The 13,054-nt window shown below is 27.4% G+C and overlaps 1 non-coding gene across 1 annotated transcript; it reads left to right on the top strand.

The window, feature by feature from the left end:
- The first annotated feature begins 10,004 nt into the window (after window positions 1-10,004).
- Window positions 10,005-10,076, top strand: Trnaa-ugc. The gene has a single exon. It is a non-coding gene; the product is annotated as a tRNA-Ala (tRNA).
- The last annotated feature ends 2,978 nt before the right edge of the window (window positions 10,077-13,054 follow it).

Consider the following 13,054-nt stretch of genomic DNA (forward strand, 5'->3'; position numbering starts at 1 on the left):
AAAATATTTATTACTTGCACTTGAAATGAAAAACGATTTGATTTAGTGATGTTGGATTTATTTGTAAGTAACATAGGCAGCATCATAATATCAAGGAAAACATGTCAACGCGATTTGAATAGTGAAATTCTTGATGAGATTTTTTAATATTGAATACGAAAAGAAAATATATTTTATAAATGATTGACATGAGAGCATACAAATCAAATATTTCCATCAATTCCTCCTGATTCTACAATATGTTCTATTCACCAATTTATCAAATTCCATCGTCCAGCAATTATTATTATTATTCCATGATGATTCGTTATGGGATAAATAAATTCGGCTCAAATTGTCGCTGTATCAAAGCGTCTCTGTTTAAAATATATTATTCGCTCGGATTTAACGCATAAATTTATAACAAATGATATATATTCATAATTGTCGGGCCATTATTGGATCCGTTTGATTTATCGGCCTGGCTAAAGTTTCCCACTTTTACCCATACGGGGAAAGCCCCACATTATGGATCGATGGTAACAAACACACAGAGAATATAATATATATATATATATATATATATATATATATATTTATATACATATATATTCTAGATGTCCCGACAGACGTCCTGTACCCACGTCTACAATTCAAAAGTTCCACTTTTTTAATATCCTATTTGATGTCCTACCTCGGTGACTCATTTATGGTCTTAGTATAAGTAGTATAAGAAATTCAAAAAAAAAATAGTATCTGCAGTAAAAACACAATATCACACTTGATTTTATCACACAAAATAATTGCTTCAATAATTTAGTCTATAAATTTCATAATCTCATACGATATATTAGTAGTTTATTGGCAATTATAATTTCTAAAGTAAATTTTCCTAACTAATAATTTAATAAACATTATTGTTTAAGTTCAAATCTTAGGTAAACTCATTTGTAAAATCTACTCTTCAATCTAAGATCAACTTGCTAAATATTCCATATCCAATGTCAAACAAATGAATTTTTGACACATGAAACAAAATTCTAAAACATTTTTTTAATAAGTAGAAATATTTTTTGTATGTTAAATAATTCAGTAAAGTGAACCAAAACGCGACTTGCATAAGTTTTAAAAAAATAATGTACGAGGTGTGTTCAAAAAGTACCCGGAATTACTAATAATTAAATTTCGCGGGTCTGGAGTGTCTGATTGTCAAAATTTTTTTTTTATTGTGTTGGTATACATGCCCCTAAAGTATGATGAAATTTTCAGCTATATTCACTGTTTACTTTGTCTGTGGTAGTCGCTAAGGTTCGACGTGTTTTTCTGAGCTCGGCGATTTTTACAATGGAAGAATTGAAAAAGTCAAAGAATTTGTATTAAATTTTGCGTAAAAAATGAAATAAAGTGTTGCAAAGTGCAAAAATTCACCAGATATGGCTCCGTGTGACTTTTTCCTATTCCCAAAGTTGAAGAGACCCATGAAAGGACGGCGGTTTTCCTCGATTGAAGAAAATCGCCGAGAGTGCTCAAGGACATATCAAAAAGTGAATATCAAGGGTGCTTCGAAATTGGAAAAAACGCTGGCATAAGTGTATTATATCTGGGGGGGACTACTTTGAAGGGGACCACATTAATGTAGACGAATAAATAAATATTTTTTTGAAAAAACGAAAATTCCGGGTACTTTTTGAACAGACCTCGTATATGCAATTTTGGACTTATTGCGTTATTTATTACTCTGAATTTTATAATTTCATCGGCCAAACATATACTGTTGACTGTATCTTATATTATTTTAATTTCTGTCACATCTCATTATTTAACATTCATTTCATTAACAATCACATTCATTTTATTTTCTGTCAGCTGCTTTTCGGTAATAATAATGAAGACATTACATTTTTCTTGTATTTTACATTCCAATATTATCTAGGTTTATAATTTCAGCTAAATTCAAATTTTAAATGTATTGACATTTCTAGCAGATGACAGTTTAAATGTTTTTAATGTCAAACAATAATAAGTGGTTTTTTGTAATTTTTGCCATTTATTTCTACAATATTACTATAGTTTTATAATCATTTAAATCTTAAAAATTTCTTTTAACAAACTTCAAAAAGATTTATCAAAATTTGAATAACCGTGTAGGAGGAGTTTCCATTCATACATCTCTACAGAAGAATTTTATATAGAAGATATATATTTATATATATATATATATATATATATATACTAGCTGGCCCGGCAAAAATTTTTTAGCAAAAAAATATATATCTGCTCAAGAGTGAATGTATATAAGTAAAAGAGGCAACTAACACAATTTATATGGCTGGTTTACCCACTGCAAAGCATTCCACATATAATTAATTATATGTTAATAATATGTTATAACGACTATTATAAAATGGGAATTTGTGGTAAGAGAGTGAAAAGTCAAAGTTGAATATAGTTTTTAAAAGGAAGCACAAAATAATACAACATTTTTTTATTTCAAATAAAAAACTATCTATGACCGATTTAGACAAGACAAACATGTGTCTATTAATTAATACTACTATATTGTAATATTATAATATAATTTTTAATCAGTGCTATTATTGAAATAAAATATTTTACTACTTATCACCACATATTTGTGAAAAATTTAATATAAATCCATTTATGGTACTTGACCATTAACTTAAACTCTTCAGCTTTGTTAGACAAGGTTCTTATTCGCAATTTTGATTACTATTATGATATATAATTATTAATGTTGTATAAATTATATAAAATTACTTGAAAATAATATTCATAAAAAATGAAATATAAGTCTTGGAAAAAGTTAACACTATTTTATTTATATATTTTTTATGTGTGATATTTTAACAGTATATTATTATTTGTTATATTATTTTTTCATGTTAAATTGAATCTTAAATGATATTTTCATTAAAACACTTTGGAACAAAAAAACCGATATATTATTTCAAAAAATATTTTAAAACTTGAAATTTAATAGAATATAACTTTACTTCTAATGTTCTTTTTTGTTTAGACATAAGAATCAAATAGATAGCAAATAAATATTAATCAAGAACACAAGAAAATAAGTTTTTTGCAATACCAAATAATTATCTTATTATTTTAATTTTTTACATTTTAATTAAATATTTTATATTTTTTATCTATATCATATGAAATAATGAAATTAACCGTCAGTATATATAAAAATTCAAATTATTAAGACAAAATGAACGTTTCTACAAATACCTTTCAAAATATATTTTACTATCAGCTGTATGTCTATAATCGTCGCAAATTTCAAAAGAAACTATATAAAATAATTACAGTTTGGTAAATTGCTAACAAATTACAATTGTGCATTTTCCTTATCCGTTTAATTTGAATCCGTTTAATTTACAGGAATCTTTTGATAGATTCCGCTTCAGTAAAATGATGTTTCTATTTATGGAATTAAATTATTATTAGAAAATAATTAGTAATAATACTTGAAACTACTTAAATTTATGACTAAAATAGGATTTTGTACTGAGATAAAAATTATTTTGTATTATTAATTATTAGTAAGTTTTCATCTTCGGGCTCTTATAACTTTATCAATCCGTGAAAAATTAATACTTTCATGGATATAATTCTAATAATATTCTGTGGCAACATTGTTGTAACTTGTAACTCGGTTCAGCAGATTATGTACAATGTTGTAAGGTTTCGCAATACATGTATTTAAGATATTTCTCTTAAGTTTCTACGGTTTTAATTTTCTAAGAAGCTACGCTGACACTTCCAGTAATTAAACATGCCGGAACGAAGCCATCGGTTAGAATTGTGCTAGAATTTAAATCTAAACTCGGAGCAAGGGGCTAGGATATGGAGAATATACGGAATTATGGAAAACTAGTGTTGCATGGCATCGTGCCTTAAAATGAGTTGCTGGAACATCCCGTTACTTAAAAAAATTAGATTTTTTTGAAAATTTTGAGTTTTTTCTAACATTTTTGTAATATTTGAACAAATTTCAAAATTTTGATTTTTCAAAATATTTAATGATCTATGAAAATAAGCAACAATATTATTAGCATAGATTTTCTTTAAACTTGCTTAAGTGCGCGGCGAAATTCTAAATTTAAAATTTTGAAAAAATTAGATGTTTTTGAAAATTTTTGAAATTTTTTAACATTATTGAAAATTTATAATTTTTTTAACATTATTTTTTTTAACAAAAATTTAAAGTTTTTTTTAACATTTTTTAAAATTTTGAACACATTTTTCATAATTCTGATTTTTAAAAATACTTTAAAAATATTTAATGATCTATGAAAAGAATCAATTATATTATTAGCATAGATTCTCTTTAGAATTGCTTAAGTGCGCAGCATATTTCTAAATTTAAAATTTTGAAGAAATTAGGTGCTTTTGAAAATTTTGATTTTTTTTTTAAATCCTTGAATATTTAGAGTTTTTTTTTACATTCTTGAAAATTTGGGCACATTTCAAATGAAGAATTTTTTTCAATTTTAACATTTTTTGACAAACTTGAAAAATATTAATAAACTTTAAAAACAATTAATAATATTATTACCAAAGATTCTCTTTAGAATTGCTTGAGTGCGCGACGAAATTCTAAAGTTTGATGATTTTTTACAATTCTGTCACTTATCGTAGGCCTATAATATTTTAGTATGTTATTTCAGACTTCGATACCTATCGTCAAACAAAGTTGCATCAAAATTGTCAAACATGGACAAAAGGTTTTATACTTTTCTAATTACAAAGAAAGTCTAGTTGCATGAAATGGCTCTTAAGTTTTTAAAATTGGTACAGTCGTTTTTGAGAAAATGTCGACGAAAAGGTCAAAAGTCGCCTTACATACATACTAATATACACACACACATAAAAAACAAAACATAAACTTAGCATATCGGATTTTTTCACGAAAACAAACTTTTCTCAGAAAGTTCAAAATTAAAAATCTTACAATTAGAAAATTATTCTTTGATTGCAAATATTGCAATTACAACATTATTCAACCAATTGAGTCCATTTGATTTTAATGATAAAAATAATTCATCGATCTACCATTGTAAGACTAAAATCAAGTATTGAACATATTCATTTAATTTTATCCGATTTTTCATAGAAACAATTGGTAAATTTTTGGTCTTTGCCAGTAAATAAGAATTCTTAAAATTTCTTACGAGACTCACATTTGATACTTATAAGATTCTAAAACAATTGGTAAATTGTGAATTTTGTCTTCAAATTTCTTGTGAGATTCACATTGGATACTTATAAGATACCATTCTTAAAACAAATGTTTTGAGAAAAACTTATGAATTTTACAGTAAAAAATGGAAAACTTTCAGAAATTTTTAGAATGCTAAATCTGCAAAAATACGCGTAAATAGAATATCATCGGAAATAAATCAGTTGTAAATAATAATTGCATCATATTTTAAGTTCTGCAATTATGACACGTGGAAAACTTGTTTTAATTTTACTTTGAAATTTCATGATACATTTTAAGTGATTTGTCCAGAAGATCATATTAACTATACTTTAATTATAGATAACTTTGTGTGAAATTATTATTACAATATATTAGGTTGGGAAAAAGAAATCAGATTTTTTGTGACATTTTGCAGTAAAAAAATTTCTTGCTGTTTTTTTGTTTGGAAGTAAACAAAGAGATAATTCAGTACTATTCACAGTTTTTCCTTAACAAAGGCGAAAAAGCAATAGAATCAGAGAAACTAATGCATATCTTTTTCCCCAACCTAATACGAGCATAATTTGGTAAAAATTATATGTATCATGCCAGATAATATTGTTAATTATCTCAGCCTTATCCCTGCAGTTTTACATATTTTTAATAACTATTTTGAAAACTATATTACTGACACTTTTTCTATAGGTTTTCGTGACTGATTTCATATAACGCTTTTCTTCACACTTTCTACTTAACCTTAAGACGCTTCAAACTAACTTTACGAGTTGTTAAAATCAAATTAAACTATTTTCCTTCAAGTATGTAGCATTCATAATCGAAAATTATGTTCATAATGATAATTATGAAAAACGGAAAATACTGTCTGAACTTATCATGATAATTTTTGCCAAGATTAAAATACATAAAATTTTGCCTTTGGAAAATGAGGGACCGATTCTCCCGCATAACAAGCAAATGTTATGGCAAGGCCATGTTACTGTTCAACTTCCATACACTATGCTACCGAATAATACTAAATACTGTCAAAATGCCATGCATTTGCTGTGCACTCAGGCGTTTTACACATAAGCTGCAACGTCACTCGTATATTATTGAGCTGAGTCAGAAAGACCCTGTTATCTATGATCGTTTTTTTGACATTTGTGCGGTTTCTAGGCTAGGTTAGGTTTTTATCTGACAATCTGAGAAATACGCCTGACCTCAAACCATCCACATGGCTTTTGACAATATTTTGTATGGAAAGTTTCATAACATGGCTTTGCCAAAACATTTGTCTGTTATGCTGCAGAATCTCTTTAATTGGAAGATGCTAGTAGAATCTCAAAAGGTATGAATGCCTGCAATTTTTATAAAAACGTGCAATTGGGATTATTGAATAAGTAAGACTTGTTCAGAGATGCAAAGTTCTAAAAAGCTTTTCAATCGGCAAAGAGCTACTCAAAAAAAGTACAACTTGACCAAAAGCGACTCACACCTTGCCTTAAAATCCTCCACATCTCCGTCATTTTTAGTTTAGTACATAAACACTTATTACCCCGGTTTCCCCTAAATCTATTACTAACACTATTTTATTTGCACAATTTATTATCATCTAACGATGATATCTATCAATCAGAAAACACGCGTGGCGCTTCTCTCCATTTATTTATAATTAGTATCACAATAGAAGTAGACATTATATTGCAGATTTGAATGACTATCATGTAATTATTATGGCTTTATAATTAAAAGGTAATCAATGCAAAATGACTGATAATATTGCATCGATAATTTTATAAGAAGCGTTTCTTACAAAGTGGTTAAAGGCGTTTGACGTGTGTGATAATCGGTTTTATATGATGTATCAGTAGAAATGAATTATATTGATAATTATATATATATATATATATATATATATATAAGTTGCAAAATTTATTTCTTTAAATTTGATGACATTCTGTCCTTCATTTTTTATCTACATTTTTTAATTCTAGTGGGTAAGTTTCGACACGTTGCAAAAAAATGTAGTCTTTTATTTTCGATTGCAATTTTTTTTATTTATTAAATATTTATTTATGCAGCTTAAAATATACTAAAAAGCAAATATATTCAGAAGTCAGAAACTTTAAAGTTCTAAATTAAAAGTATTGAAGAGTGTTGCTGGAACACTTCATACCTTAATTTAAAATTTTTAACGGCTTTCTAACTTCTTTAAAAATTTGGAAAAATTAGATTTTTTTTAGAATTTTGAAATTTATTTAAAAAATTTGATTTTTTTTAAATTTTGTTTTCCTTTGTAAATTTTGTAATTTTTTGAAAATTTTGAAAACCATTTATGTTGGTTGATCTATATTGTCGAAAATATCAAGAACATTTGTTTGAACTATAGACATTCAAGTTTATAGAATCTCCAAAATTGTAAGACCTACCTTCCAAAAAAATTAACCATTTTTTCATTTCACCAATACGGGTGATTTTATTCAGTCAAATCAAATCGCTCCGTTTCTCAAAAATTGAATAGCAATTTTTTTACATCTTCTGCCCCGTATCTTCTTCGGTTAGACCTGCCTTTGCTAAAAACTAATCAGCACGTCTTCCCATCAATAGGAATCAAATGCTTTTTTAATCATTTTTAAAGTACTCGACGAAATTTTTTCTAAAGTATGCCAAAATGTTCAGAAATGTTTGAACCGTGAAGATATATCAAAAATTTCATTTTCGATTTTTTTGCGATTACTAGGAATAACTTACTACGGGAAGTTAAAAATATAAATTACCTAAAAATAAAATATTATAATTCAAAAAGTAATTCTTCAAAAATCTTGTATTATAATAATTGTATGTGTATAAAAGCCAAAAAAAACTTTTCGTCGACGTTTTCTCAAAAATGTAATTGCCATCAGTCGAGCCGTTTCTTTAGCAGAAAAGTGCAAAACAAATTTTCTACGGTTTTGCTACAAATTTTATAGAAATTTAATCAAAATTTTTTGACATCAGATGGAAATCTTGCCGATTATAATAGTTAATTAACTATAGTTAATTGTTGAAGAAAATTTTTTGGCAACTTTGTACGATGATAATGTTCATTGTGTTCATTATTCAGGGCCTTAAGAAAAATCCTAAAGGTTAGGCCTGCAAAGATTCCAATAATAGCAACCAATAACTAGGTATTAGTAAAATTTAAAAAAAAATAAGTCCATCTTATAAGATCTTATATAGAGTATTAATATATTAATACTTTCCGTTTAAAATAGCAAAACTTGCACATCAGATATAGCTCTGAAACTCTTAACTTAAACCTAACATTTAACGAAAATTGTTGTCGCAAAATTTTATTGAAGTCACTATTTTGATTATTATATAAATATAAAAGTAATATTTTCTCAGAAAAACAAACTAAATGTATTTTTTTAAAACTTGCTCAAATTAAATTTTCATTTCAGAAATTTGAAATATATTATTCAATAATAATTCACATAAGAACTATTTTAAAATAATAAATATAATGGCAAACTAGTGGGGTGTATGGCATCGTGCCTTAACGCAATTTGCTGGAACTTCCCGTACCGTAACGAAATGTTTGAGAAATACTTAATGTTTTCAAATAGATTATAATAAATATTATAACATTGTCTAATATTTATAAGAAATATATAAACTGAATTGCAAAGTTAAAATTATTTGTTTAAAGTATATTAGAACTTTAGTAAAAATAAAATCTGAATTATTTTCGATATACAAAAAAACTAAAAAAAAAAAAAATTATACAATTTTTTTCCCAAAATCTATTATTTTGTTAAAACAAGCTGAAAGTTCTTTGAATCATTTAAATTAGACGCTTAGTTCTCTCAAAAACTGCCATTTTTTACACATTTAGCCTTGTATCTTCGAAGTGGCTGGGCCTGCCATTGCCAAAAATTAACAACCACTTTTCCCCATCATTACGAACTGAATGCTTTTTGGATCATTCAAATCGAATACTCCGTTCACTCAAAAACTCAATTTCTATTTTCTGCACTCTTTGCTCCATATCTCCGTAACGGCTGGACCTGCCTTTGCCAAAAGCTAATCAGCACATTTCCCTATCAATAGGAATCCAATGTTTTTTGAACCATTTAAATCGGTTGATCCGTACCCCCGAAAACGTGGACGAAAAATTGTATCCATACATACATACACAAACACACACACACACATCCATTTTTTCTGAGGTATGCCAAAATGTTCAGAAACCTTCAAAACGTCGAGAAATATACAAATTTTCAATTTCGATTTTCGGCCCATTACAATAACTTACCCTACGGGAAGTTAATAATAAATATAATGGCAAATAAATTGTTTTTACATAGTAAATTAATTATTTTCTTGCAAAAGTATGTAATGGATTGCATCAAAATTGCAAAGTTTTATTGAAAGTTGCGAAATTTTGGAAGTTTATGCAACCTGCCCAAAGGCAAAGTGCACTTACACTGCTGATTGCAATTAATAAGATATTCTAATGACAAAACCAAAAATATTGAGAACTTTTAAAATAAACTGTTCGAAAAAAATCGAAGAGTTGAAACTTTGTTGATCCTAATTTACAAAAAAAAAAAAATTTTTAAAGACCAAAATACATACGAGTATAATTATTAATAGAGTTAGAGTGTTGAATACAAAGCATTTGTATCAAATAGTAGACCGAACATTCAGAATTCAATAAGAAAAAATCTGGAGCATTTCGTCATCAATACATTCTTGTTCTTGTTCTTGTTCTTGTTCTTGTAATTATTTGTCCACTCGCGCAGATACAAAAATTACATATACAGCAGTATGTGGGGATGTAGCTCAGTGGTAGAGCGTTCGCTTTGCATGTGAAAGGCCCCGGGTTCGATCCCCGGCATCTCCAAATATTTTTATTAGTAATAATAAATATATTTATATTTTTATACATTTTTATTTACTTTATGCAACTTGCCTTAAGGCAAACTACTTATTTTGTTATAATCATAGTCTCAAAACATTCTAAACTTGACATTTCAGAATAAATTTTGTTTTCTTCAAAAAAAATCCAATTTAAATTGGTCAGTGTCAGTGTCATTGGTCAGTGTCATTGGTCAGTGTCATTGGTCAGTGTCATTGGTCAGTGTCATTGGTCAGTGTCATTGGTCAGTGTCATTGGTCAGTGTCATTGGTCAGTGTCATTGGTCAGTGTCATTGGTCAGTGTCATTGGTCAGTGTCATTGGTCAGTGTCATTGGTCAGTGTCATTGGTCAGTGTCATTGGTCAGTGTCATTGGTCAGTGTCATGGTCAGTGTCATTGGTCAGTGTCATTGGTCAGTGTCATTGGTCAGTGTCATTGGTCAGTGTCATTGGTCAGTGTCATTGGTCAGTGTCATTGGTCAGTGTCATCGGTCAGTGTCATCGGTCAGTGTCATTGGTCAGTGTCATTGGTCAGTGTCATTGGTCAGTGTCATTGGTCAGTGTCATTGGTCAGTGTCATTGGTCAGTGTCATGGTCAGTGTCATTGGTCAGTGTCATTGGTCAGTGTCAGTGGTCAGTGTCAGTGGTCAGTGGTCAGTGGTCAGTGGTCAGTGTCAGTGGTCAGTGTCAGTGGTCAGTGTCAGTGGTCAGTGTCAGTGTCAGTGGTCACTGTCAGTGTCAGTGGTCAGTGTCAGTGTCAGTGGTCAGTGTTTTATATCCATGACGAGTATATTTGTCAATCACAGTTAACCGAACAACACAAATTTTAATATCTAAGATTTACTCAAACGACTACCGTCGATCATATTTATATTCTCATTAATTAAAATAATCGTCTCGTCAATGTATTGATGAAATTAATGATACATAGAAAATGAATAATGGATAGTTAAATACACTTAAATACATAATAATAATGTATTTGAACACATCTCTTTATAGTGTTTGTATCGATAATAATCATTTAGTTAGTGTGTTTCCAAATACAATTATTTGTAATTACAAAGATAATTAGGATGCTACAAGTCGATTGTAATAATGGATTATTATTATTCGTTTAATTGGCGATTAATTCAAAGGTGACAAAAGCCGAGAGAATTATTAATAAATCATTTATTTATGGTAATAAATATAAACAGAAACTTTATATATATATATATATATATATATATATATAAATTTTTGAGCTTACCTGAACATTCTTTCTCACGAGTGCATCCTGAAACAAAATAAATATTTGTATAAAATACCTATTTATTTCTAAGTATTTTAATAATTAATTACTACTTATTGTTTTAAAACAGAATATCTTTTGAATGTATTAAATTATAAAATAGGAGTAATAAAAGAAGTATGTCTGGAAAAAAACGATTCAATATTTTCTTATATGTTTTTTCTGAAAAAAATAGCATTTTCTATCTAAAAATATTGTTTTATACATATTAATGCTTTGTAAACGTTTCTTGTCTATTGAAACTATTTTTTGTCTAGAAAAACAAAATAAACTTGAATGCAACTACATAAAATTTATGTTAATGAAATTTTTAATAATGAGTAAATAAAACATAATGCAGGTATATCTAAAATAGAGAAACATTAAATTTCTTTATATTCACAAATTGGGAAAAAAGATTTTGCATACGGATTTTAAATATTGAAATCTACTGAAAATATGTTTAAGCAAAGATAGAAGCAAAAAATAATGGCAATCAAATTTTCGATTAAAAAGTCTTTGGAAGCCATTGGCAAAAATTTATAATAAATTTAATTTTTCCATACAATGCATAAATTAGAAATGTTGATTTATTCATTTAGAGATATTTTGGAAACTTTTCACAATATAGCAACAATTACAGTCGTTACAATTCATTGGGTAAACTGAATTAACAACTCTAAAGTTAGGAATTTTGGATTTCAAAACAAAAGAAGAAAAATAAATGTATTATCATACTATCAAAATTAAGCTCAATAAAAACACCTACATGTAAAATAAATGGCAAATGAATTATTACAAAAGCAGAAATAATAAATGGTAATAAAAAATGAATCATAAAGAATCGAGTTAAAGTAGCATTATCAACTGCAAATCCTCCTCATAATCATTGAACAATTGAATTTCCAATATATGGAATAGCAGAAATTAAATTTGTAATAACAGTTGCTCCTCAAAATGATATTTGTTTGTTTTTTGAAAAATTCTGAATCGTCAGATTTTGTGACTGTTTAATTTTCAAATTTATTTATTATGTTTTATAATTACTAAACAAGTTTTTTTTTTTATCTGCCGGATGATGGCACCTATTTAATGGCAAAATATATAAAAAACTAATATTCATAGCTTTTTTATTTCTGAATTAGTTTTTAAACAATTTTAAACTAACAAATATAAAAACATATTTTTCATTTTTCATACAACAGCTTTTAGAAAAACATCTTTTTGATTGCTGGATAAATATTGCTAAAAAATTATTCATTTACATCAACGATGAAATTTATGTAAATATTAACATCCTGTAGGGTAAGTGATAGTAATAGCAATAAAATCAAAAATGAAAATCTTTATATATTCTTACGTTTCAGAGGTTTCTGAACCTTAGAAAAAATGGATGTGTGTGTATGTGTTCGGATGCATCGTCAATGTTTTCTGAACACGGATCAACCGATTTCAACAATTTAAATTGCGGAAAGCCAAAAATTGTAATTCAGTTTGAGTGAACAGAGCATCGAATTTGAATGATTTAAAAGACTTTTTATTTATATTGGAGAACTGATTATTTTTTTAAAAAGGCAGGTCAAGCGCTTTCGGAGATCCAATAACAGAAGTAAAAAAAATTGGCAGTCAAAAATGATTATTAGACATATGCACATCAAATTATCAGATATTTTATAGAGATTTTAATGATA

The sequence above is a fragment of the Ctenocephalides felis genome, unplaced genomic scaffold, assembly GCF_003426905.1.
Source record: "Ctenocephalides felis isolate EL2017-DRISC unplaced genomic scaffold, ASM342690v1 CF-g0.4_SCAFFOLD_03572, whole genome shotgun sequence".
NCBI classification, from domain to species: Eukaryota; Metazoa; Arthropoda; class Insecta; order Siphonaptera; family Pulicidae; genus Ctenocephalides; species Ctenocephalides felis.